This window comes from Cygnus olor, chromosome 7 (genome assembly GCF_009769625.2).
Source record: "Cygnus olor isolate bCygOlo1 chromosome 7, bCygOlo1.pri.v2, whole genome shotgun sequence".
Taxonomy (NCBI): domain Eukaryota; kingdom Metazoa; phylum Chordata; class Aves; order Anseriformes; family Anatidae; genus Cygnus; species Cygnus olor.
Window position 1 is genome coordinate 5,035,480 of NC_049175.1, and position 25,083 is coordinate 5,060,562.

At 40.1% G+C, this 25,083-nt stretch overlaps 1 protein-coding gene and 1 long non-coding RNA gene across 5 annotated transcripts in view; one reads left to right on the forward strand and one right to left on the reverse strand.

The window, feature by feature from the left end:
- Positions 1–25,083, forward strand: part of LOC121072842 — a 214,451-nt gene that overhangs the window by 58,636 nt on the left and 130,732 nt on the right. Inside the window, exon 2 of one of the 2 annotated variants that reach the window (XR_005821410.1) lies at positions 10,526–10,614. The exons of the other annotated variant lie outside the window; for it this stretch is intronic. This is a non-coding gene — a long non-coding RNA (uncharacterized LOC121072842). The remainder of the gene's footprint in view (positions 1–10,525; positions 10,615–25,083) is intronic. 2 annotated transcript variants of the gene reach the window in all.
- Positions 1–25,083, reverse strand: part of RASGEF1A (RasGEF domain family member 1A) — a 162,061-nt gene that overhangs the window by 54,226 nt on the left and 82,752 nt on the right. The window lies entirely within an intron of this gene.

Genomic DNA, 25,083 nt, shown 5'->3' on the forward strand with positions numbered 1-25,083 from the left:
TTTCAGTTGTCTGGCTGCTACTGGGGAAGCCAGTGAACCTTCAGAGTCTACTTCTCTGTGATGGAGTTGCTGTGTTTGTAATGGGTATATGCTATTGCACAAAGGAAAGCTACACCTGTTTTCTGACTGTCAGGTGCCCATGGCACCAGCACCAGCAATGGGAGTGGTGGCAGGAGCAGAGCACCTGTGGACATGAGCATGCCCTGCTGGTGGCTGCTGCTGCGTACGGCTGCCAGCAGCTGGAAGGAGCCCAGAGGAAGTCTGAGCACGTGTGGTTCGAAAAGGTCCGGATACATATAGGCCTGTACCTATAGCAGGAGAATTTTCTTGTGGCTGGGCTGAACTGTGCCACTCCTTGTACACATGGGGCTTGTTTCATGGTATCCTGCCTACAGGAGCACGGTCTGATATGGGGCGGGTAGCAACACAGCCTGCAGCAAGTGGTGGCTGCTCTGTTCTTCTACTGCTCCACCATCACTGTAGAACAGGGCTGTCAGGATTGCAGGAACAGTGCTTTTACTGGGCATTACTTGATGTTGAAACTTGTATCTTATTCTGAAAGTAAGCTTGGGAGAGTTAAAAGTGAAAGAGAACAGTCACGCTTTTTCAATATGCAGGAATTTTAGTATTTTCTATTTCAAATGATTAATTTAGTAGAGAAGATTTTGAGGAATGTTTGTCATCTCCTCTGAACTATTTCTTGTACATGATGAATAAAACTGTTCCTCTTCAGTTTTATTTAAAGTAGGAAAGAGGAAGCACTCTAAAAAAGGCCCAGAATATCATCACTTGATGTCTGATTTGTGGCTTTCCAAAGATTATCTTTGATTACCCAATGTAACTTGTTGTTTTAGAGAGAGTTTTGGTGAGAAAGAGGGATTTTGAGCTTGAAACCAGCATCTGTGTTTGAAAGAAAGCCTCTTTGTTACTTCTGATAACCATGATAATGGGATCTAAACTAAGGTTGGCTGTGTTTATCCGTAATAATTACAGAACGTACACTAAGGCACACATGCACACTGACAGTTTATGTATATATACCGGTACTATAAATCTGATTACAGCAGTGTAATCTTGGGAGTGTCTGAAGATGTAAATCGGGACCGAGACCAGATTCTGGATCCCTTTGAGGAATGGGATAGGTCAATATGGTTGTGTGTCAGCTCCCTAGTCTCTGCTTTGGTATGTGTGTGGCTACGTTGGCATTGACTTTTTTTTCTGAAAACTTGGAGTAATGAAGGATGGAATATATATATATATTTCCATTTCTTAGTAACAGTTTCACCTTCATCCATGTCCTAATGAAAATTTTGATTTCATTTTCACTTTGAAAAGTGGAAATGGGCACCTGATTGGTAAGGCTGTGCTATGCCTTACTGTTTCATCATGTAGGAGTCATTACGATGTTGAATACGGGGGTTAAATTACTTGTACTAAGTCTGCTGTTTTTTTGTTTAAAGGGATTTCTACTTGCAAAACAGAAGTGGAACTTCTGGCTGTAGAATTGCTGTGCACTTTTAGGAAATAAGCTATTTACTGGGGATTTCCTTGGTGAAGTGGATTGCCTGGCACAGGCTCAACGTTTGCAAGATTTGAGCCAAATTTTCAGCGGACACTATCTCAATTTTTGATCATCTTTCTTAGCACAAATATTTATACTCAGATCACACTGGAAGATTATTTTCCTCCAAAAACAAGTGTCATAACCGGTGAATCACTTCAGATTTGCATTCATGATGAACCATCATTTGTCTACTACTAAACACTCTCTGGTTGAAAAGTTGTGTTAAAACGAAGTGGACTTCCTTGGTTTGTGTTATTGTAAGGGCAGTGTTTTAGTTGATTGGTATTGAGATAGCTCCCTGTAGCTTGCCTGTTCAAAGGGAGCCATCAGTGTATGACCTGATGTTTTCAGCTACTCCCTATGGCCACAGTCTTGTGCTTTTGATGTCCCCCAATAGGTCCCAGAATAGAATGAGGATCCTCAGAAGGGCGTGAGACCTCAGGCGGTCGCCTCGTGACCAAAGCAGAAGCTGCGGAAAAAACAGCTATCCCTAATTCTGAAAGGAAATGCCCAGCAGCTCAGCTGAAAATAAAATAAAAAAAAAATCCAGCTTGGAAAGCACCAAAAGATTTCTCACATAAATCTTCAGCATTTTTCTTGTTTACAGGCAATTCCAAACTCTTTGCTGGCAAAGTGGTTCCTACAGTCACCATGTGGGAGTTGTTACAAAAGGTGTTTGAAAGTGATCGTGTGAAAGGTGAACAGGTTTGAGAAGCAGACTTTATTCCAAGAAAAAAGGCAATTTGAGCTAGAGAGACACAATACTTCTTGGAAAAAGAGGATGGCTGGTGTTGCAGCCAGGATGCTTCATTGGATTTAGGTGAAAAGGAAGTGAAAAAAAACTCGGGCTCGGCATGTGTCGTGTAGCCACAAAAAGCCTGACAGAAATTAGGAGTTTGAAATTCTCTGCTAATAAAGCATTGCCCTTTTGGTAATACAGACGTACAAACTAAGCATGGATACTCCAGGATCTGGGCTGAGGGCCAGCAGGCGGTGACCTTGGCTTCTGGAATGAATGGTGGTGTTGTTGGTTTGCTCAGTGACATGTCGTTTTCTTGGTAGATGTAAAAGGGCGCTCTACGGAAAATTGACTTGAATGAATAAGTTAAGCTTGCTGTGACAAATGGGACCAAAGAAAACAACAAACCAGCCCTGCTGCAGCTTGGTCACCATGTCACATCACTCTGTAGAAAACATCCAGGGAAGGCTCAGCCAGAAGCTCCCGCCAGGTTCTTGTCTCACAGCTGCACGCTGTGTAGAGAAGAAAGCCCACGGCTCATTTATCAGGATGTGGCAGTAAGGGCAATGTTAGACACTTGGCTTCAGAATACCATTGGTTTGTTTTATTGGTCATATCCTTTCTTTCCCGAACATTTGCTTGAGCGTGTTTTCATTTCTTACTTAATACTGGGTAGAGGCATCCTTGGCTTTTCACAAGTTTCTGGATGGAGCTGTCAGAACAGAGCACGACGATGGGAGAAGACCAAGGCTAGCATGCTTTAGCAAGGTGTGAGCAGTGTTTCCATATCAGAGGGCTCCCCAGGCAGTATTGGTGTTGGCAGTAGACTTGCTGACTGGAGCAGTGATGAAGCCCTGAGCTGTGGTGTGCTGGCCAGGAGCCACGTGGCATTCTGTTCTCCCGTGGATGCAAGTGTGGAGAGGATTGATGGGAGCATTAGTGGGTGAAATTGTGTGTTCCCTATTATGTGAGAAGTTAGTTTAGATGATGATTTTGTTCTCTTCTGGTTTCCAAATCTGTGAATTGCTTTAAGAGGGAATGAATCCGATAATAAAGGCTGGCAGTGGTTGCTATCTGAAGACAGATTAGAGATTGCTAGAGAAAACTCCAGTTGCTTGGGGGTGAGCACCTACATTAAAACAAACCAAATGCAGATGACAGTGGTGTCATCTACTATGAGATGCTGTGCCTGCAATCCTGTTTCCCAGAGAAGAACACTGTGCTCAGAGCATCATGGTTAACAAGGAGGGGGTTTTATTTGCCAAAAGCGCAGGCCACCTCTCCTTCTTTGGATAGTTTTAGTGTCCCACACCACTGTGGTGCTTCATTTATTTATTTTTAACAGTGAGTGTTTGGCTGTGCTCCAGTGCTTTGGGTGTGGACATCACACAGAGAGAAAAGCAGAAAGAATAGGAAACTCTGTCCCACCCTATTGCCTTTCCTTCAAGCAACTCCGCATCTCTCTACCTCCCTTTTCTCATAGCCGGTGGGCGACAGTAGCTGGTGATCTGATGCTGATTGTTGCTGAGCCTTTCTCCCTACTGAAATGTCTCCATCCTAGTTTACAGTTTGAAAAAATGACAGCATCTATTTATTGGAAAAAATGTCTCACGTATTACACACTTTCTGCAATGAGCAAGAAAGTTGTCCTTGATAATTAAAGAAATGACAGTCATTCCCACAGAGACACAGGAAAAAAATAAATTCACAACTGGGTGCTAAAAATGATTATTAATACATGCATCTGACCCTAGAGGAAAAGACCTGCAATTTTGAGTCCCTTGACCTCTGTTGCAGCCAGCAACAGCACTGTTAGCAGTTCCGTGCATTTAGGATTCCCCACAGTGCCCGGTAAAATCTTCTTGGGTTTTTGAAGTGTGTTCAGATTACACTGCTTTGAAAGCCAGTGTTGGCATTTAGCTTAAACTTAACCTGGTCAACTAATTCTGGTGGCCAGAATGAGCTGAAGTGCCAGGCATATAATGTAGAAGTGCTGGAGACTGCCCTGGTCCCTGGAAAGAGTCGGGGGCTGAAGGTAGAGCCAGGTGAAGAGCTCAGCTCCCACGACACCCAGTCCTGTGACCCACTCAGCCAATTTACTGGTACCAAACCCACCAGGAAACCCAGAGCAAAACTATCTCGTTTGGCTTTTCATCACTGCTTTGCAGGTATGTGTAGGCGGACTTTTCTCTATGCAGCTTTCCAGTAAAGATAACACTAGTTTGTACAAAAGAAGTCATTTCAGGTGCCACTTCACTTGCACTGAATTCAAAGGAGGCTTCATAAAGGAAAATAAAATAATCTTGTAAAGCTTATTCATAATTAATCATAGCCCTATGAAAGTGAGTTCTATTTTCTTATAGATAGTTAACATAAGCATATGATCTCCTGTGGGAAGCCTGATTAGTCTGTATTTAATGAGCCTAATGCAATTCTATCTACTGAGGTCAGTGCCAGAATGCCAAAATATTTTCCAATACGTTTCTGAGTATTAAGTTCTCCCTTATCATCATTCTCTGATCCTAAATACATCTTAGCTGATGTAGAAGGCAGGTACTTATATTCTTTTTTTTTTTTTTTTTTTTTCCCAGTAACTGAAAAAGAAGTTACTAGATGTTAAAACTGAATTACTAACAGGGTTCTTTCATCTTTTTTATTTATTTATTTATTTATTATTTTTTGTAATTTTTTTCCAATTACTGTAGCATGTAGGGACATTAGCAGTGGTTGTTCTCTTAATATCACGGGTGGAAGTTATGTGATTTTTTTTCTTTGCTGTATTATCTTATCACTGTGCATGCTTCTCTTGACAAGAATGTTCTGTAGTTTAGATTAGATATTTACAGATTAAATAGATTTTTCATTTTGACTTCCGAATTATAGAGATAAACTCATTAAATTGTTTTCATTCCCAAGTAGGTAGGAGACTGACTGTCAGGAGACTGACATCTATTTTATGCAACAAAGGCTTTCAGTGGTGGGGTTTGTTTTACTTGCTGGAAGAGCATCATAGGAATGGGGCCTGGAAGAGACCTGAGGTCTCTGAAAAGTGAGGTCTCTCACTTAAAATCCACCAAAGATAAAGTGCCCAATATTCTTGGCACATAGTTTTGCAATGGTTCTTGAAAAGTTTTAATGAAGGAGTGAGGGATTTCTATCATAACACCTTCTGTTTTCTGCTTTGTATGTGTGTTGTAAACGAAACAGTCATGGTGTTTGCCTGTAAGATGTCTTCCTGTATTTTTCATTTCTCTAGCTTTTTCCTAGGCACTTCCTGGGTTTTTGTAGTTTGGAGCTCAAATCTGGGCTCTTTTCCAGCTGGATAAATGCCAGCATTGAAACTAGTGGAATCATTGCCACCACTGCTTGCATATAACATTCCTGTCATCTCTTAATTTTTTTTTTTAATTTTTTTTTAGCAGTCGCTCTGAGTCACATTATTGGCTCCTATCATGATCCACTGCACCTCCTGCCTAATGAGTTCTCCTGGTTGTGTTAGCGCATTTGCTTGCAGTTCTCCACTCATCGCGCACATGTCTAATCTGAATTTTGTCCTGCTATTTTTAAGTTCTGGTTTGTTAGGAACACTTTGAATTTTAATGCCTTCTTCCTGAGTACGTCTCCACCCACCCTGGTAACTTTCCCAAGTTTCTCATGTGTCGTTTATGCCGCTGATGGTGGTGTTAATGGACTCCTGAACGCACCGGGCAGCACACAGCGCAGCCCCCGTACCATCCCACCGGAGACAGCTTGCTAATAGGACAACCAGACACTGATCACTGTGGCTCCATTAGGATTTTCCAGCTGATTGTGCATCCTGCTTACGGTCGTTCCCTGCGGAGGAAACTTTCTCTGGCTCCATTTAAGAACGCCCTCCGTGACAGAGCAAATAGCTTTAACCTAGTTAAGATGCGTCACTCTGACTGCTCCACCAGGCCGGTTATCTTGTCAAGGAGGGAAATTAGATTGCTTTGACATGATCTGTTCTTGACAAGTTCGTGTGGGCTATTTCTCATGGCTTGTTGTGCTCTAGGAGCTTACAGATTGACTGATTTTCTTCCTGGGTCTGCCTGAGCATTACAATTAGCGTCCTTGTACTTAACACAGCGAGTCCTACCCATTTCCACCTCCTAAAATACTGCATTTGTCTTTCTCCAGTATTCGAGTGTCTCCCCGTCTATGCTCCGCGATGCTTACAGAACAGAACTTTACGGAGTTGGCACAAATGGAAAACTAATTACATGTCTATTCTCATGAGCTTCTCATCTGAATACTGCCGCTATTAGAGGATTAATTAGCTTGAACAAACATCAGAAGTTTACAGCTAACGGATATTTCAGCTTTACGTCATGCACAATACTATTATGCTAAACTTGGCGTGATTTTTGCACACAAACTTCAGCGACAACAAATCCTTGGTACAGTACAGCTAGTTTGCAGGAAAACTTCTGCTATTTTTACACCAACACACTAACTGCCCTGCTCCAAATAGACACTTGAGCCCTTTCAACAACTCCTGAGAGAAGCACGCCTGCAATCCACCTTAGCAACAGTTGCTCAAATACGTCTGCTTATCTTTAACAAAAAGGGTTAACAGCCAAAACTGATGCTGATCCATTTGTATTCCTCCAACCTAAAGAAGCAGAAAAATTAGAGCAAACCAGGGGTGTAATTGAAGTGTCAAAATCCAGGGGGATCCCCCTTTTCCATAGCTGCATTGTGTAGCAAAGCATTTGTTGCTGTATTTGACATCCTTTTGCAGATCTTTACAAAATATGTGTGTAGCCATTTAAAATTTCCTTGATGTCAAAGAGATTATTCATGAGCTTAGCATTAAGCATACTTCCAAGAAGTCACACGACTGCAAGTATTGCTTCCAGCAAATCTGTTATGTTTCTTCTGAGCATTATCACAAGTTCAACTGATGGCATTTGAGAAAGCAAACCCCTCTGAGTCTCTTTGCTACCCACTCATGGTTTCCTGTTTCTCGGGCTGGTACGCCCTCTTCTTGCTTGCCATTACGCTCACCCACAGTCTTTAACCCTCAAAATCTCAGTGTCCATCTATCTCAGGGCTACAAGTTATGATAAAAAAGACACTTTGGCTGCATTAGTTCTAGTAAAACCATTAAGATAAGGTATTCTCTGGATGTAAACTGCTTGGGTTATGTTTGCAGAAAGAATTCATCTGTGTCATTTAGTGTCAAATCTACTTTAGAACTGAATTTGTAGAGGGTAGCCATCAGCTATCTTCCTAGCACCTTACAAGCCAGCTGTGAAAAACCCTGTCCTGAATACAGACAAGTACAATTTATCATTCAGATTGTGTATTTTTAAGGAGTCCCTGTCAGCCAAGGAGACATGGTCTCTTGTTTCCAGAGGGGAAGCAGTTTACATTGAATATTGAGGCATAACAACAAAGCATCTGATTCAGAAAAATTAGCAAATTATTCTAATCTTTCATCTCTTGGGTTTAGCTTTGATATCAAGGGAAACTTCGTCAGATGTCTCATGAACAGATCCTGTTAATAGTCACAAATTTAGCAGGATTGTTGTGCACTAAATGAAGTTCATGTAAATGCCATCAGCCTATGCTAAACAGGGTAATCCTTGGCCTGTTCGTGTGATTTAAACACAGACAATCTCTGTTCTTTTGTAAGTGTTTTTCTGTGCAGGGATAATGACCAGAGGCATTAACAACAGACGTGTGATGACTTGTTTGCAGAGATTTTATAACATCATTCCCAAATCTAGTGAGCAGAGGAAGCTTTCTCGGGTACTAATTCATTTTTAGTGTTAACAGGAAAAAATAAATAGTTAATTGGAGTACTCTGAAAATAATGATGAGCTTGCTAGGAAGCAAAAATACCACTGTGCGTTATTCCCCAGAACATTTATGGATGGGTCCTTCACCATACGTGCAAGGCAAGGTAGGGGAGCCTGTGGAAGCTGGCAGAACTACTACATACAATACTGTGCATAAAGAGAGGTATTTTGTGCTTGGTGTTGCAAATAAGCTTTTGTCTTTCAGAGATTACAAATTCCCACTCTAACCTTTTGGAGCATTGCTTTAGTTCACACTTAATCAATTCTAAGTATAACTTTCCATATGTTCAGATCTAGATTTACTTCTTTGTGTTATAAAGCTTTTTGTAATTATACAGTTAAATGTCTCTCCTTTTTTGTCAGCTTAGAAAAGAAGCATTATTTGTTTGGAGATAGTTGCAATCTAATTTGACTGCATTTATTTCAATGTTCTTCTCCATGGAAATTGCCATTATATGTTATTTCAGAAAAGTTTATTTGACAGTTTGGAATTTTTAGCTTGCTAAATCAACTGTAAACCTTAATCTCTCTGTGCTGTAGTAATGATGATCTTTAAAGGTAAAAGCAATTAGCTCATAAACAGATTTTTAATTTCTTTTTCAGTTAACTCTTAGATTTGGCTCACGGTGATTTTTATTTATTTATTATTTTTTACAAAGCCATAATAATATTTTTCTTGGTCACCTTTGGCAATTTTGATGCGTTTGAATTGTAAATAATGTGCTGAGGAAATCAAAAAGAAGTCGTCATTGGTGAAATTGTTCATACTTCAGAAAGCAGGAGGTGGCGTCAATATGTTAATTCTCTCATTTAGATCCCCATTCACAAACGCATCTTAAGCATTGCCATCCATTGGGTTTATAACTATACGGTTCTGAACTGGGATACCAGGCTTATCTGAACTAGTATGAAGGTGGCCAGTTTATCTTAACAGATGTTAAGGGTACCGTAACAGCTTAGTGCTCTGGGATCTGAGAGTTAGAAAGGACTTTGAACAAGAGCACTGTTAAAGTGCTGTCATTGGCCTGTTGAGCAAAACATGCAAGATTTCAGTTCTTTGTGCTTCTTTAATACTCTATCATAGGTTGTGGTGGAATAATAATTCCAAATAACTCTGCTGCTAACTATAAAGTAGTGCCTCCATGCCAATAGCACCAGCTAATATTGTCTTGCTCCCGGCCTTTTCCATTCAAGCAGAGACTGACTGGCCCCTTGAATACAGAAGATTGATTGTTAGATAGGTTGGTGTAATAGACTTGCTAGTTCTGTGAAAATTGTATGCATATCAATTTGTGTCTATATGTACATATATATACATATGTAATTGCATTATTTAATTAAAAAAACAACTCTGTATACTGCTTGCAATAATCTCATTTAGATTACTTAATTGTACTTCAGTGGTTTTGCATGTGAGATGCTGGTGGTGAAAGGGTATGGGGGAGGGGAAGAGTGGATGCAATAGCTACTGAAAAGTTTGTATTCACAGAATCACTTGGAAATATAACTTGAGATGAGCATACCACCAGTTGTGCAAATATCTATCAGTAAGTTAATTCTCTAGGACCATGCACAGCCCGAGCACTAGAAATAACCCGCAGCCTGTGGTTGGCTTGCTCTTTGCCAGCAGCCCCGTGGCTGTGCTTCGGGAGGACAGGCTGCAGACCTCTCTGTCAGTCCCAGCAAGCTCAGCGGTGCGGCAGGCTGGGGAGAATAAAGAGGCACAGAGCAGGGCAGGATAAGAGGTGTCTCTGAAACTGATCTTATTTGCCTTTTGAAGACTGTCATGCTGTGAGGCTGTAGTGGTCTCTGACTGTAAGGTTTCTGTCACGTAGATATGACGTTGAATACATGAAACCATTTTTCTCTGCTAGACATATCAATGCAAAGGATCAAGCAATGATTTTCCAAATGGTACAGAGAAAACCATCTGGATCCAGAATTCAAGCTGGAGCTTATTGTATTTGTATTAAAGGAATGCTAATTTTCTTATTATTCCTGTGTCTGCCTTTGGTGGGTGTTTACGGAGTGGCGCTTGTTTGTTGCTGTTTCCCTGGTCTTCCAACCCAAAGCCCATACCCTGTGCCTTTAGCAAATGGACTAATATAGAGACTCAGTCACTTTGCTTTGCTCTTCTGTGTATTTCATTAGGAAAGCTTAAAAACAAACAAAACAACCCACAAACCAACGTATACTTTTAGCTCGCAATTTATCAAGAACAAGTGCTCTTTTTGCTGTGAGAGCATTTTGGTTCTGTAAAATGTATTGCTACTGTACCTATTTTGATGTTTTGTAACAAGTAACAAATGGTAGATGTTGCTGAAGATGCTTTGAGCTGCTCTTGATAGCTGTCCCAAGGAATAAAATGAGTGAAAGCAATCTGTTTTGTTTTTACAGTTCCTTTTCTGGGAAATGCCATAAGAGAAACCCTCGCTGCTGAGTTGCCTTCACACCTGACAGGCCTCCGGTTAGAGCTGCTTCACAAGGTAAGTGCGCTTCCCACTCTTCTCCTGCGCCTGGGGCTGTGGGGTGGACAGGAGGAGGAAGGAGGGATCGCCCTGTGCTCAGCCTGCCAAGAGGAAGGGTGAGCCCTGGTGCACAGCTTGCAGCAGTTACAACTCGGATGCCTGACCTGGGATTTCTGCATGATTTTTGAGATCTATTCAGTGTTCATTGTCATCACATTGTCGTTGCAAGAAAGTTGTCTGACTTCTGATCGTTTGGTTAGCTTCCTACAGATTTAGTATGTTGACATGGATGGGTGAAAACTGTGATCTGTGCTGGGAACTGATGTGGAAAGAAGGGACAAAATACACGGCAGGAAAGTATTGGGATTTAGTGATGTATCTCAAATCCCCGCTTGCCTGAGAGTTTAGTACAGTCCCTGTGTGTGTAAATCTTGATGTGCCTTTTGGTGCAGTAAGACTGTAGTCTGGAAATGTAGGCAAAGAATACTGATATTTCCAGTCCTATCCTAATGTTCCATTCAGTTCTTAATCCTCAACATTTTTGTCTAGATGCTCCCAGTTACACCAGTGCATTTCATGGATATGCACAATAATTCTAGGGGATTATTGGCTTGCTTTTCCAGCTCCCTTTCTCACTTGTTAACTGTCTCTGCAAAGATATTTTGTTTGGAAACTTATGAAAGTAAAATATCCGACTTCGCTGTTACTGAAGTCTGATTTTTGGCTGCCTAGTAGAGTTGGCTGTAGTTTGAAGCATATTTTTCCTTCAGCTCAGACTGATGAATTAGATATTATAGCTTAGTAAATTAAAAGAGGCTAAGAAATGCAGTTTGATGCAAACTAATGCAACTATTTTCAAATACAAAAATTGTCTGGCTGCCATTTTGCACTAAAACAGAAGAAAATATTAGATTGTTTACCAGTGAGGCAGTTATACTTTCTGGGTTGGAAAGCCTATTTGCTGTCTGACATTGATTTCTACATGCCTTTTCTATCTGAGGAGACTGGGTTTGAGGAGTAATGGGTCCAGTCACCTGTGGGTGGAGAGGTGTCCCTATCATCACGGGCAGGAGGAGACCTTTGCTCCTAGTCCTGGCAGAGAGGCCAAGGAGTAACGCTGCATAGACCCAGGATATCCCCTGTCAACTTAGAGGTGATCCTTTCAGGGCAGTGGGAGGGCAGCACGTGTAAGGGAAACGTGCCCTCGGGTTGCCTGTGCTGCATCTGTCATTCAGATAAACAGGCTGCTTTACTCCCAGGAGCCATCAGTTTGTTGTTCTCTATGCATATTAAAATTCGTCTTGAAATACAACCAAAAATATTCTTATCAGCTCTGGAAAATTCCACAGGTGTAAGAGAGAGAGAAGTGTAAGAAAATTTGATATGTTCTGCTCTTATTAAAAGATGTCATAGAACCACTTCTGATAATTTTATGTAATGCCTTTACAAATGAAAATTTGTAGCTAATGCAAAATAAACTCTGACAAGGAACCTCATAGTAATTTTTGGTGTTCCTTGCTCCACAAAGGCATTCCATAAGCACATCTAAAAGGATTTTGTACAGAGCTGATAAGAATGTATTCTGTACATGGTCTCCTACTGAAAACAACATTATACTTAGGTTTTATTAATTAAGAATTTCCCATAAACAACAGTATCTGTGGTTTTAATATTGAGCCCTGTGAGGGGAGCCATAAAACTAGTTGCACGATGACAGTGTGGATAGTTTAACCCCCTTTTGTCTGGAGCTTCTGGAGCCAGCGTAGCTGGATGATACTGCCAATTATTATAAATGGTTTTCAATTTGAAGGAGCTGTGTTTTGCCAAGTTGTGTGAGTATGTAGTGAAAACATAATATGCTAGTTCAACCGAGCGCTGCTCTGTGTGTAATTTTAGCCTGGCAAATCATTATATTGTGCTAAAAGCTTGCTACAGCCTTACTGTTGTAAAGCATTAACAGTGTCTGTGGGCCTCCACCTCTATTAAGTCAAATTCCATTATAAATGCATCTCGAATGACATGTGTTTTGCTGTGGACTAGGAAATGCTTTCTCCCCACCAAGCATTTCACTTTGACATGGAGGGCAGTCCACAGTAAATACAAGTTATTTGAATCAGTACAACGTGGGAGATGCTTAAAAATCTGTAACAGAGTCTTCCCTGTTACTCCCAACACCAGTGCTTTGCCTGGAAACCTTACAGATTCATTCACTAAACTCAGAACCATCTGGCAGTGATAAAGCGTAGCACATACCCTGCAACTTGCACACAAAGCAGTAATTGGAAATGAGAGATAATGCGGAAGTCATAAATCTCAAAAACATCACCATCAGCTGAACATCTACATAAAATTACTGACTGCATCTGTGTTTCAGCTTTCTGTTGTTTTCCGTCATATAATTTGTTATTTTGAAAATAAATGAAAAATGGAAAGGTATAAAATAAGTGTTAAACCTAATACTGTGTGTGTAAATACATAAAATATGAATGAAAACAGGTGCTCACAGAAACTTTCTCTCTGCAGAGCGATCTATTTAAAAATAGCTGCAGCAGAGTACAATAAGTACAATAACACATGGAGCTTGATGCTTCACTTGTGATAACTTGCATAGACAAGAGAACCACTCATGACACGTGCTGCTGTAATTCTTAGTGTCAGGGCATATTGGAAAACGGCTTCAACCAGCCAAAGGAGGCAGCACATCAACAGTGGGCTGCTGAAGGTCACGCACCGCTCCTGGTAATGAGTACTCTCAGGTAGATCAAATGGTAGCTATTCCTGGCGCACTTGCTCCTCTCAGAGCTTCATTAAATCACTGCAAAAGTGTTTTCCTGCAAAATATGGGATGCCATCCATTCATTCATTGGCAAAGGAAAAGGTCTATTTCAGGGAGGCATGAGAGCCACTGATAGCCAATTTACCAGCACCACTTGGGGGACCTGCGTAGGAAATGAGGACCGGTTCAAAATGTTGAGATTTTTTAAAGTAGCAAAGGTGCAAGAAGTTCATTTAGAAGCTGAAGCAGGAAACATGGGTTAGCAGCCAGGAGCAAGCACTCTGCTCTTCCAGTTGCCCAAATTCTTATAGAAGCTGGACAGGAAGCCATTGAGGGTCACAGAAATACCGGGCAACTCTTTGGCTGAAGTGACTGCCTCATGGCACAAAAATGTTGTGGCTATAGGCAATGTGTTAATTATAATAGGATTGGGTTGTTATGGCTCTGAAATGCAGCATAGCATGAGGCAGTCCTAGGAAACACACTTGCTGGGAAACCAGCAACTTAAATGCAGCCTGTTTGGCATCTGCTGCTATTTCTATACTTTGAGATAATCAGGAATTTAGAAGAAGGCTAAATTTTCCTGCAAGCCAGATTAACCTAATAAACTAGCTCCTCTTTGGTTTAAAATCTTTAGCTGATTGGTTTTGTTCAAGGTAAGGAGTAAAATTTAAGCCATACAAAAAGGGAAAATATGTTAGCCGTAGTTGGTGCTTGACTGTCTTATTTCTGAAATACTTTAAATTATGTAGATTATTTAGTCATCAGAAGAAAGCAAACCAACCAAAACCACATTAAGGTCTCCATGTTACGGCAAAGTTTCATTAGGACTTGAGCCTCATTACTCTCTTCATAATAACCTCAGCTAAAGCTGTGCTGTAGGTGCTATAATTTATTCTTGAAAATGATTTTTTTTTCCTGCATCTAAAAATAGAATAATAGAAAGGAAGGCTTCTTTCTCCCCAGGAGATTACCTACTGCAACACCATACACTGAGGAAGATCAGATTTGTCTGCAAATTTCCTGGTGGATATTTTTGGAACTATTTTCAAATATTAAGAAAGTACTGTACTAAGAAATGTTGTTGAACGTTTTCATTTAACTTGGGGCTGGTGGTTTTTTTGGCTGTTGTTAGTTGTTGGGTTTTTTTTGTTGTTGTTGTTGGGTTTTTTTGCAAGGAGCCTCTTCTTATTGCTCACTCCTCTTTCCCCTTTGTAATGTCCAGTGGTGAGTTCATTTCTGTATAGTGCAAAGCTTGCACTCTGTTGTCAGACCAAGACTTCATGAACACCTGCCCTGATCAAGTGATTCAGTAAGAACAAGTCAACAGTTTCACAATATTTAACCTCAGTGTTTCTTGCTGCAAATTCTTTGTAACCTCCTTTTTCCTCCCTTTCCTAACCCCCAGTGTACATGGCCATTGAGAACAATTAACGTTGTCGATTGCGTGGAAATTTTTTACTTATTGGCAAATTAGAATTGGTGTCCTTTAAACAAAACAATCCAGCTGCATTTCCCAAAACAACGTTTCATTTCTGCTTGCCTGTTCTGGGCACTGCATGTTGTCTCTGTCCTTTCTGATGGGAAGAACTCCAGTTGAGCCTAGTCTCCCATTTGAACATAATAAAAAGAAAGGCATAATTACCTCTCCTATCTTGCGTACAGCATATAATATTCCTTTTATTACCTCCCAGAATGGCTTTTTTTTTTTTGTGCAGTGTTACATAACTGACTCAGCTGTGATTCATATTAGCACTGATATTTTTCAGCAGTGCTGCTGTGTAGGCTGACAACTCTGCAAGTCTTAGTTCTCCTCCACATTTTAAAAATGGATGCTACATTCTGTCCTTTAATCCAATTAATCAAATTTACTTTGCGCTCTCCACATCCCAAGTGCGCAGATCTCACTAACTTCTTTGTCCAGTCCTTTGAGAACTGTAGGATAAATAACTTCAAGTATTCCTGACTTCAGTCTTATCTATGTCTTCTGGATAGACTCTAAGTCACATTTTTTTCTGTGTTAGTTTTGCTCTTGACCCCTTGTTAAGTTGACCACAGTAAACCTTTTTCAGCACTTGTGTAGTGATTGCTTTAGTTTTTTAAAGAAGCCATCAGCTTTATGACTGCCCAGCAGTAATAATCCCCTTAACAGAAACAGTGTTTGTTAAAGCAGCCCCCAGGGCACAAACATCCCTCATAATGCTGTATTCCGCAAAGTTATTTTTGGAGAGGCCTTTTCAAGCTCTGTGTTATTGCTCTAGACAGTGCTAGTTACTGGTGCTATGGGCATATTTATTTATTATTCATTTTTAACCACAGGGTTTGGACAAGTTTTAAGAAAATTGCTCTGTGGGTCTTCAGCCCCAGTGATTTGTTAAGCAATTTATGGCTTGTGATGGGAACGTTTGGAGGCTTTTAAAAATATTAATTTCACAGAAATGTCACACCAATTTCATGTGAATGTTTTGTCTCATCTGCAGAAAATCTTTTCCTCCTTAGATAACCTTGAAAAAGCATGCCCATCCTAACATTTGTGTGGAGTTATCAGTGTTCTTTCCAGAGCTTTGAAACCCTATACCTGCCAGCATTTCCTGTCTTTGGGAAAACTCAGACATTAAAGGTGCATCTAGGGGTATCTGCTAGTCTTCCAAGAGAGACTGCTTGTAAGTAGTAACATGGACATGGTTAGTTTTAATCTGAGTTGTAAAATAAATATGACTTTTTGTTGCTATTCATGTTAGAGGTATATGTGAGTATGAGGTCAGCTGAGCTGCTTTGAAGAGCCAGATGTGGCTGAGGAATGGCGTTTTTCACATGCAAGGCACTTGCTTGTGGGCCCAGTATCAAAATGACTAAGTCTTGTTGCCGTAAAGTATGTTGCTGATTGCCTCAACACTGTTTGAAAGGTTAGGAGTTTGTTCCATAGATCACTGGAACTGGTAGCTTTATCATAAAATTACATTATGTAGATCTGGAAGCTGAGTTGTTATCCCTTACAAAGATGATCCATTTAAGCTCACATGCATTCCTTTAACAAAATACCTCATATGTATTGCAGTTTGTGCTGGAGTGTCTGGCTTACTGCTTTCCTTGGGAAATTGTGATAGCAAAAGTACCAAGCAGGTACACAATTGCTACTTCACTGGAATTGCAGAAAAAGGGCAAATAGGTTTTAAGAATTCTTGCTTGGAGGCTTATTATCTATTGCTAATGTGAGTGTATTCCATTAGCAGCCACTAGACTAATTTTGCTGCTTAACTTGCTATGAAAATTGGTCCTAATATGTTTAATCTTGTTGCTTTCTTTCTCTTGAAATACCTGGTTGCCTAAATGTTATATGGCGTAGTGTATCAGCAAGTGACTTTGTGTTATACTGCTTGTTTGAAAAATATCCTTTAGTGTCTGTCTACATTAGTAAAACATAATTTATCTTGATTAGGGTACTAGTATTTCCTGCTCAAGGGATAAAACCTCTTGGATCATTGTACACCAGAGAAATCTCTATCTTTTCACAATGTCAGCTATGTAAACATGTCTCCTCTGAGCTCCCAGTATCTAAATATTTTTGAAGCAGTTCTGTGATTGCAATAAACAAAGAAAAGAAATATGTAAATTGTGCTGACATAAAGACAATTCCAGGACCAGACTGAGGCCACCAAAGAATTGTTCTGCTCTGAGGGACTCAATTTCTATCCTCACTATTTATTTTAAATGCTCTTGTGGCTCACATTGCAGCTGGCTTTGCTGCCCTGGCTCTTCTGAATTAGTGTCTCAGTAGTGGTGCGTGCTGGAGAGATATGCATCCCAGTGTGTCAAGTCATCCATAAGAGAAAAGCCTGACTTTGTAAAGAAGGCCTCCAAGATGAGAGAAAGCCTGGTCTGGGAAAGCAGCTGACTCATGTTGCTGTCCTAGGTTCAGGAACAGCAAGACCTGTAGGGCAGAACTAAACTGTAGTAGCGTGCGCTAGGCAAAGGGAAGCCCGTGCTCCCTGAATTCAAGTAGCCATGTCAGCTGAATGGCCTGGTGACCATCCAGTATCAAAATAAAACTGGTTGATCTAGTGCCTGTGTTAAAAAGGTGGAATTCCTACCTCGTTAAAAAAAAAAAAAAAGAAACAGACTAAGTTTGTGGAGATGTTCTGCCCAAATGTTTCCTCACTGAGAAACTGAGCATTGGATAAAACAAAATACATCACAATTTTTCTTTTTCTTTTTTTTTCCCCTGATATTATTGGTTTGAACAATTTGACTTTCTTTCCTTCAGCAATGAATGAATGCGTACATAAGTTGTTTTTACAGCTCTTTTGAGGTGTTAGAAAAGTTAAGGTATGTCTCATATTGTCACTTAGAGAAAAGTGGGAAAAGTGTCAAAAGAGGGAGTTCTGTGTCCTTCAAAGGGATTTTTACCTCTTTTTTCTGTTTAGAAAGCTTTTTCCTATCCTTTTTCTTTTTACAAAGTCATTCAAACTTTACAAAGTCAGATTTTATTATAAACGCTGAACAAGAAGATGTGCTGAGTAAGTGTGGCTGTACACTTCTGAGGTAGCAGTTGCATCCCTCCTAGTCTCTCAACACCACATTTGATGTTTTGGTCACGAGGTGTTTTTCTGTAAAAAGGTTGTGGTATTTTTTCTTAAAGAAACATTGTGCAGTTTTCTCTGTTTCTTTAAACTGGGAGTAACTTGTCAGTTTTGATTTTTTTTGATTTTTTTTTTTCCCCAGAGGGAACAGTTTTCTATTAAAAATGCTCAAACCATTTGATTAAAATATTTAGCAAAAGAAGGAATTACAAAGTACTAAACCTAATGCCTTCAGAAGCCTATGTAATGTGCTGTTTTCTTTCTTTTCTTAATTCTTGCTGGATTGGAAGGACTATGAAACATACACAAGCATGACAAACCCTTTTAGAATGGAAGAGGAGAGGATAAAAGTTACTCAAAACTTATGGGGAAATTCAAGGATATTTTGTATGATTGTCCTCCAAGGCCAATGTGGTCTTCTTAATTTCAACCCAGTAAGAAAAAGAAGAGCTTTGAAGCAGATGTCTGAGACAGGACAATTTAAGACAGAATGTTAAGATTTATTGGGTCACGCAGGTTCAAACTGATTTCAGTGTCCCTGATTCCATAAAGGGTCTGTAAATAGTTAGGGATGAAGCTGTTGAACAGGATAGCATCAATTAAAAAAAAAAAAAAAAAAAAGCTTTTTATTTGTGGAATGTTTTAGTTGATGCTACCATTGTAACAGAAACAGCCTTAAGAGATTTTCTATGATGAATCTCAAAGTTGCAGTGCAGAGTTTGATGTAAAGTAAGAAACGTCATGCCCCCTCCCAGAGCAGGCTGCAGTAAAGACTTGGGGAAGCACTCGGGTACTGAAGTGGTGGCTATGGAGGGGCAGCTCTGTCTTAAAGCAGCTTTTGGTTAGTATGCAATTTGTCATTGACTCTTACATCAGTATGTGGCAGTTTACACCAAACAGAGACTGAACCAAAGTGCTAATTGACGACTGGTTCACCGAGTGCTGGCGGTTGTGTACACAGTGAGCAAGGTATGGTTACAGTTAGAGGACTGGTTCATAACACTCCAGAGCATGAAGTCAAGACTGTACAGACCTATTTAATCACAGACTTTCCTAGCTTTGGAATACTTTACTTCTACATGCAATGATTAATCAAATCATTCTGCAGCCTTAATAACCTTCTCCTTAGCACACCGTCTTTTGATTACTATTTTATATTCCATCTCTTCTTCATCCAAAACATGCAAAGGTATATGTTCTATTTTGCTTAATAATAACTTACTCCAGATTTCCCAATTAAATTAAATGAGCAAGAAAAAGTAGTCAGGGAACCATGACTAAAATTATACAAAAATTATTATAGTAGATCTTGAAGTATTTGTATATATTCTTGATTCAGGTATATATTTGCATGTGCAAGTGATCAAGAGAGTAAATCCTCATTAGTATGTATTATTTCAGTCATTGTAATTAGTCATCTGTCTTCTCCCTCTCTCTTCAGCCCCTTCCCCCTACAACTTTTGATTGCTATGGAATGAGAGATGTCACTGAACCATATGTAATGTGGGAAGCCATCAATGCAAATTCCTCACATTTTTCAGGGGAGGAGATTTTTCGGCATGCACCATCAGTTTACACAGTGTCTTTATCTTTCAAAATGCTATGGTTTGTTTAATGGTTTATGTTGTTTGGAATTGCCTGCTGAAAAATAAATGCACAGTACCAGTCCTTACTGATGCAATGTTACTCTTCCAACAGTTTAACATAGAGGCTACTAATATTAAGTTGTTCCCCGTACAAAATGTGCTATGGAAGGATATCCTCTGAACAGCCTGAAAATTGATGGCTGTAGCTGCCATGCAAAAGCACTGTAAATTCAATGCAAGACTTTAGGCTTATTTTCTTAAGTTTCTGATATCTGGGAATATGTATTAATAGGTTGGAATTTCTGTATTGACTGCTAACAGGAAATGGTTTCTCACAGTTACATGTAGGCAGGAGTAAAGGGACTCTTAGCTGCCTGTATGATGTTCTGGAAAGGCAATTTCTTCTGGGGGGAGGTAATACGTGGTTCCTTCTGTGGGCTGTGATGTGCCACAGGGTTATCTATCTGATTTATCTGCTAGGGATTTATTTCTTGCTGAGCCTCAACTTTTACAAAGGATCAGAACCAGTTGTATCTGAAGGGGAAAAGAGAGTGTTGATGGTGTAAAAGGCATCTTGTGTGGAGGAAAATTGTGAGGATTCTCGGGGCATGGGAGGCCTACACCCCAGTTTGCAGGGAGAGAAGCCAGGACAGTTGTCACTTCTCCAAGGCCGTTTCTGCTCCTTTCACATAGAGCCTCCTTCATCAACTTGCTGTTAAGGTTTCCTCCTTCTTCCTCCTCCTTTTCCATCTAGATTTCTGTCTGTACAGAAAATTCTGGGAGATGCTCTCAGTTAAGATTTCTGTTTTTATTGAATTCTGAGACTGCTTTTGTGTTATGAAAGAATGAGATGAAGTTATATTGCAATTCTTCTGTATCTCTGTGTTCTCTGAGGATGCAAACGCATGCATGAGAGCACATGGATGCAGAAGAAGTCTGAGACTTTGTTCACTGGCTACTGCTGTCTGTCTGTTGAGGACCATGTCTATTGCTGACAATGAAGTTGAGTTGCTGTTATCCTGCTGAAGTGAAACATGAAGATGAAAGCAGCAGATCGATGCTGCTTTCTGATCTTACCAAAGAAAATAATTTTAGCCTAGAAAAGAAAGTTAAATTCCTTTGATTGGTGCCATATGCTTGAGTTTATAATAGGCCTTTGTGTTCCTTCTTCGCTGGATCAGATTGAAAGTTGGATAATTATCAGTGAGGGGTAGAAATAAAATAATCAGTTTGCTGTGTCAAAATATCTTCATTTTTATGTCAGTCACGCTGTCTTTCTGATACAGTGAAAATCAACTGCAGGTTTAAGAGCAACAGCATAATAATTTAACTTCAGCCTTTTCCTTGCCATTGGTGGCAGATTTTGCCTTGTGGACAGGGGAATAGGGCATGTGTTTCTAACTATGGCCAGTATTATGGTATTAAGGTTAAAAACACTAGCAAATAGTGCTAGTCCTGCCATGTGCCTATTCTTCACACTTACTGTGAATTTAAAAACAAAAACAAAACCCCTAATTTTAACTGGTTTTACAACAGGATTTTTTTTTAACATATATTCAAAAGAAGTGAGAGCAAATATTTTGGTCTTGTAGGTATGGTCCTCTGCTCCCTGTAGCTTCAGTAAGAGTCTACAGAGTTGAGTTTTTTTTCTGAAAAAGTGTGCCGGCATTGCATGGACCTGCATCTAATTAAAGAGCTTCTAATTGCTTAAGAGATGTTATGACCCAAATGCTCTTATAAAAACCAAGAATATCTAAGATACATAAAGGAAGTAATGAAATCTCTATTGTGAATATATTCTTTGTAGAGTATTTTATTAACTTATTTTAAGCAAAGCTCCAACAGTTATAGGTGTTGGGAAAAGATGGTAGGAGATTGTTAGTATAGATGATTGGTATTGCCATGGAAATACTGTTCTTCAGAAGTAATAAGCCTCCTTCCCATTGTACATTATGGACTACTAAAACAATATTTAAAAAAAAAAAAAAAAAGGAAAAGGGAAAGAAGTAAATGAACTTATTCCAGCAATAGACAATAATAAATGTTTTTTAGGATAATAAAACAAGATATTAGGGTTGGATGGCAAAATTGCTTTTGTTTTGCAATGGGAAGTAACACAATTATCAGATGATTATATTTTGACTGGTTTCCAAAATTTAGTTGGTACAGAAAGATAGAATTTGCTTTTGTTTTTGGCACATTGTGGCTCGTTTTGTAAAATCGGTGTGTGAGAAATCTGTTTTCAATACTGTCTGGTGTTTTTTTTTTTGGTTTTGTGTTTTGCCCCTGGATTTGAATTGTTCGTATCAGATAATATAATAACTGTTGGTAACTTAAGAATCTGTCATGATTTGTATAGAAATGGCCTATTTGTTCTTCACTCTGGTTTTAATTTGCATAAGAGTAGATAACTGTAGTTCTGCAGGAAATAAATAATAAAATCAATGCTAGTGTGAAAGTGTTTGGGAAGTGCTCATTAGTGGAAGTATTCATTATTTTTCTTTCTTGGAAATTACATTTATTAATAGCTGAGAATAGAGTCCTTTCCCTAATTTTTTGTCACACTGCTCAGAAAGCCTAAAAGCTATTTCCAGACAATTCTTAAGAGTTTTATTTTCATTTCACCACCAGTTTTCATCCTAAAACACCAAAAGAAGGATGAGAGAGGAGATGTGTCCTATCTTATTCTTTAATTTTCTGGTGAGTAAGAGCCTGTTTGTGGTTTGAGCTTCCTAAAATGGAAAAAGAGACTTCAGTCATCCCATTTTCTGTGGTCTACAGTATGGGAATGAATGGAGACAAAAGAAGGTGTATATATAAACAATTTATAGAAACACTTTTCTACTCTAGCTAACTGGTTGAAAGCACTGTCATAAGATTTTACCTAGGGCACATAATTTATCTTTGCTCAAATAAGAATTATGGAGACAGATCTGTTTCCTCAACAAGGATACCAACAGAAGGGCAAGATGGTGCCTGCTAATGGCGTAGCCTCTTTTCATGGAGATCAGTCTGATTTTGACAGCTCTTTTTTCAGAAGAGTTTCTAATCTGAGAGGTTCATCTCTAGAAACATGAAACATGTCTATCAATTGTATCCTGATTCTGAAAGGTATACCAAATTCTTAATACTACAGTAATAATTTATGTTATTTTAGGAATGAGAAAATATCTTGCTTTATTGTGATTGGGTACGAGATAAATTCTACAGGCTTCATCCATGCTTTGGTGAAGGGAGTCCTTCAGCTATCTATTCCCTCCCTCCACAAATGTGCAGCATTCTAGGTATGTCATCTTTCCCCTGTATTTCTCTGTTGTCTTGTACACCTGAGGAGAGGCATCAGCTGCTGGTGTGCAGATAAGATATGAGAAAGGCAGGATCCTGAACTTTGAGCTTTGCCCCCCTTCCACCCCCCCAAAAGAGAAACCTGAGTGAATGCATTGCCGTAAATCCTACACAAAATCACATTTAAAAGATGAAGAGATTTTTCTTGTACTTTTGCCAGTTCCCTTAGGTGCCCTGTAGCTTTAAGAAAAAAACGCTGGGTCCTGTTTTGCAGTCTTTCTCTTTATTAGAGTTCTGGTCCTCTAATTCTATTAACGTAGGCTATATTCACATTCTTTTGTTAAAGTAGGCAGAAAAAAATAGTGCTCTGTAGGCTTTGTTTTCTTCAGCCACTTTTCTAAGACAGCTTTAAAAATGTTTAATCCATTATAGAAAAAAGAAACAAGTCAGTTGTACCACAAACATTATTTTAGATACTGTGAGGCACTGTCTTACTCTGAAGCACTTCGATACCCTGGTTGCCATGGCAAGCGTGAGAAAGAATAAAAAATTCCTGCAGCGAATACCTTTGTAACTCCAAAATCATCACTCAGCAGGGCTGTGTGCTTAATAACTCATAAAAAAATACTGTGGGTTTTTCAGAAGGCAGGGAGGGAATTACTCCGCTGATTTGGCTCGTTCTGTTCAGATGATTGCAGATGCTGCTGGAGAGCAGAGGTGACCGGGAAAGGTAGCTGCATGACGGTGTGATTTTGAGCCTTGGCGTGGGTGTGAGCCTGCTCACACCTTCATGCGGAGAGAGCTGAGCTCCCTGGCACTGCGGTGGAGGGCTGCGGAGTGGGAGGGAGCTGTGCTGCTGCAGGCAGCGTGGGTGGCGTGAGCAGGCAGGGAGGCTGCAAGCATCCCTCATGCCTTCCCCTCTGCCAGGAGGAGGAGGAGAGGCTGGCAGCACATTCAGGCTGGGGATGGTTTTGCTAGCTGATGTGTCTGAAAGCCCGTGCTCATGCCCCCTCACATTGGGTGAAGGCCCCCAAACCCAAGTGTCTCGTGGCACCAGGAAGGCTGAAGATGCAGCTTGTGTCTGCTGGTAGGCACCTTCCACAGCCATGAACCATCCTCTCCATGCCAGGCCCCGTCTGGCAGCCCTGCACACCTTCTGGCATGCTTGTGGGCTGCAGCATCTCTGTTATGCCATGCAGAAATACCCCCGACCTCCAAAAGCTACCGGCTTTACGTGGTTAGGAGGGAAACAGTTTTGTGTAGTGAATACAGGGTACAGCTCTCCAGCATCCTGGCTATCCTAAAGACATCTCAAGTTCTCCCAGGCCATAGGAATGTAATTTTTGAAGCTTTTCCAATGAAGCCTGACCCAGAGGCACCTGGTACCCAATAAATCATATACATACTCGGAGCATTTTGCAGAGTTCAGGTTGAGACCTACAGCAGGGTGACAGCATTTCAAGACTTCCCGTGATAGATGAGAGTGCCCACAGTCATAACAACTTGGTGCAGCATCCCACTGCTAGCACCATCTGCTGCAATTTTTAAATATAGAAGGGGATTTTTCTTAGTCAGCATGTTTCTGTCAGAACTAGCTCTTCTGCCTCTGCAGAGCTTCAAACTTCATCAGCTTTCCAATGGCATAACACAGCACAATCTGATCTCTTCAAAGTGTTTGCCTTTCCTTAGTAAAAGGAATCAATTTTTACTCGTCAGTAATTTCTGTTTTTTGTGCCTGCACTTATGTCTAAAATGTTTCCGTGTTTGCACTATAATTTCTGTTTCTATCAAGAATGATTTTAGGGTTTGAGAAGCCATCAACTGCTGAAATATGTGGAGAGCTGCTTTTTATTTATTTATTTATTTTTCTTGAATATTGCTACCATAAAGAGAAATCCGTGAAAATGCCATCAAGCAGCCACCTTCCTTAGTCAGCTTCAGCTCAGTCCCAGCTTTTGTATAATAGGTGCCACAAAAATGTGTATTAAAGGAATGCTAAATAGCCATGGCAACTGTCTGCAGAAGGAAGGATAACTTTTCTGAGATTGTTTAAGCATCTGTAAGCTGTGTGCAGAGGCAACAACAGTAAATACTGTAGGGAAATCATTTTTTGAGCTGACAGGGGCTTAGGCCAGTATAAGCCATCAGGCACCACTTAGGCGGTGGCAGGGGGTGGGCTGCTGTGCACCTAATTCTGTAAGAAACCAGAGACTGTGTGAGGACTGCACAACTTGTCCTCGCTTCTAGAGGCTTGCTGTTC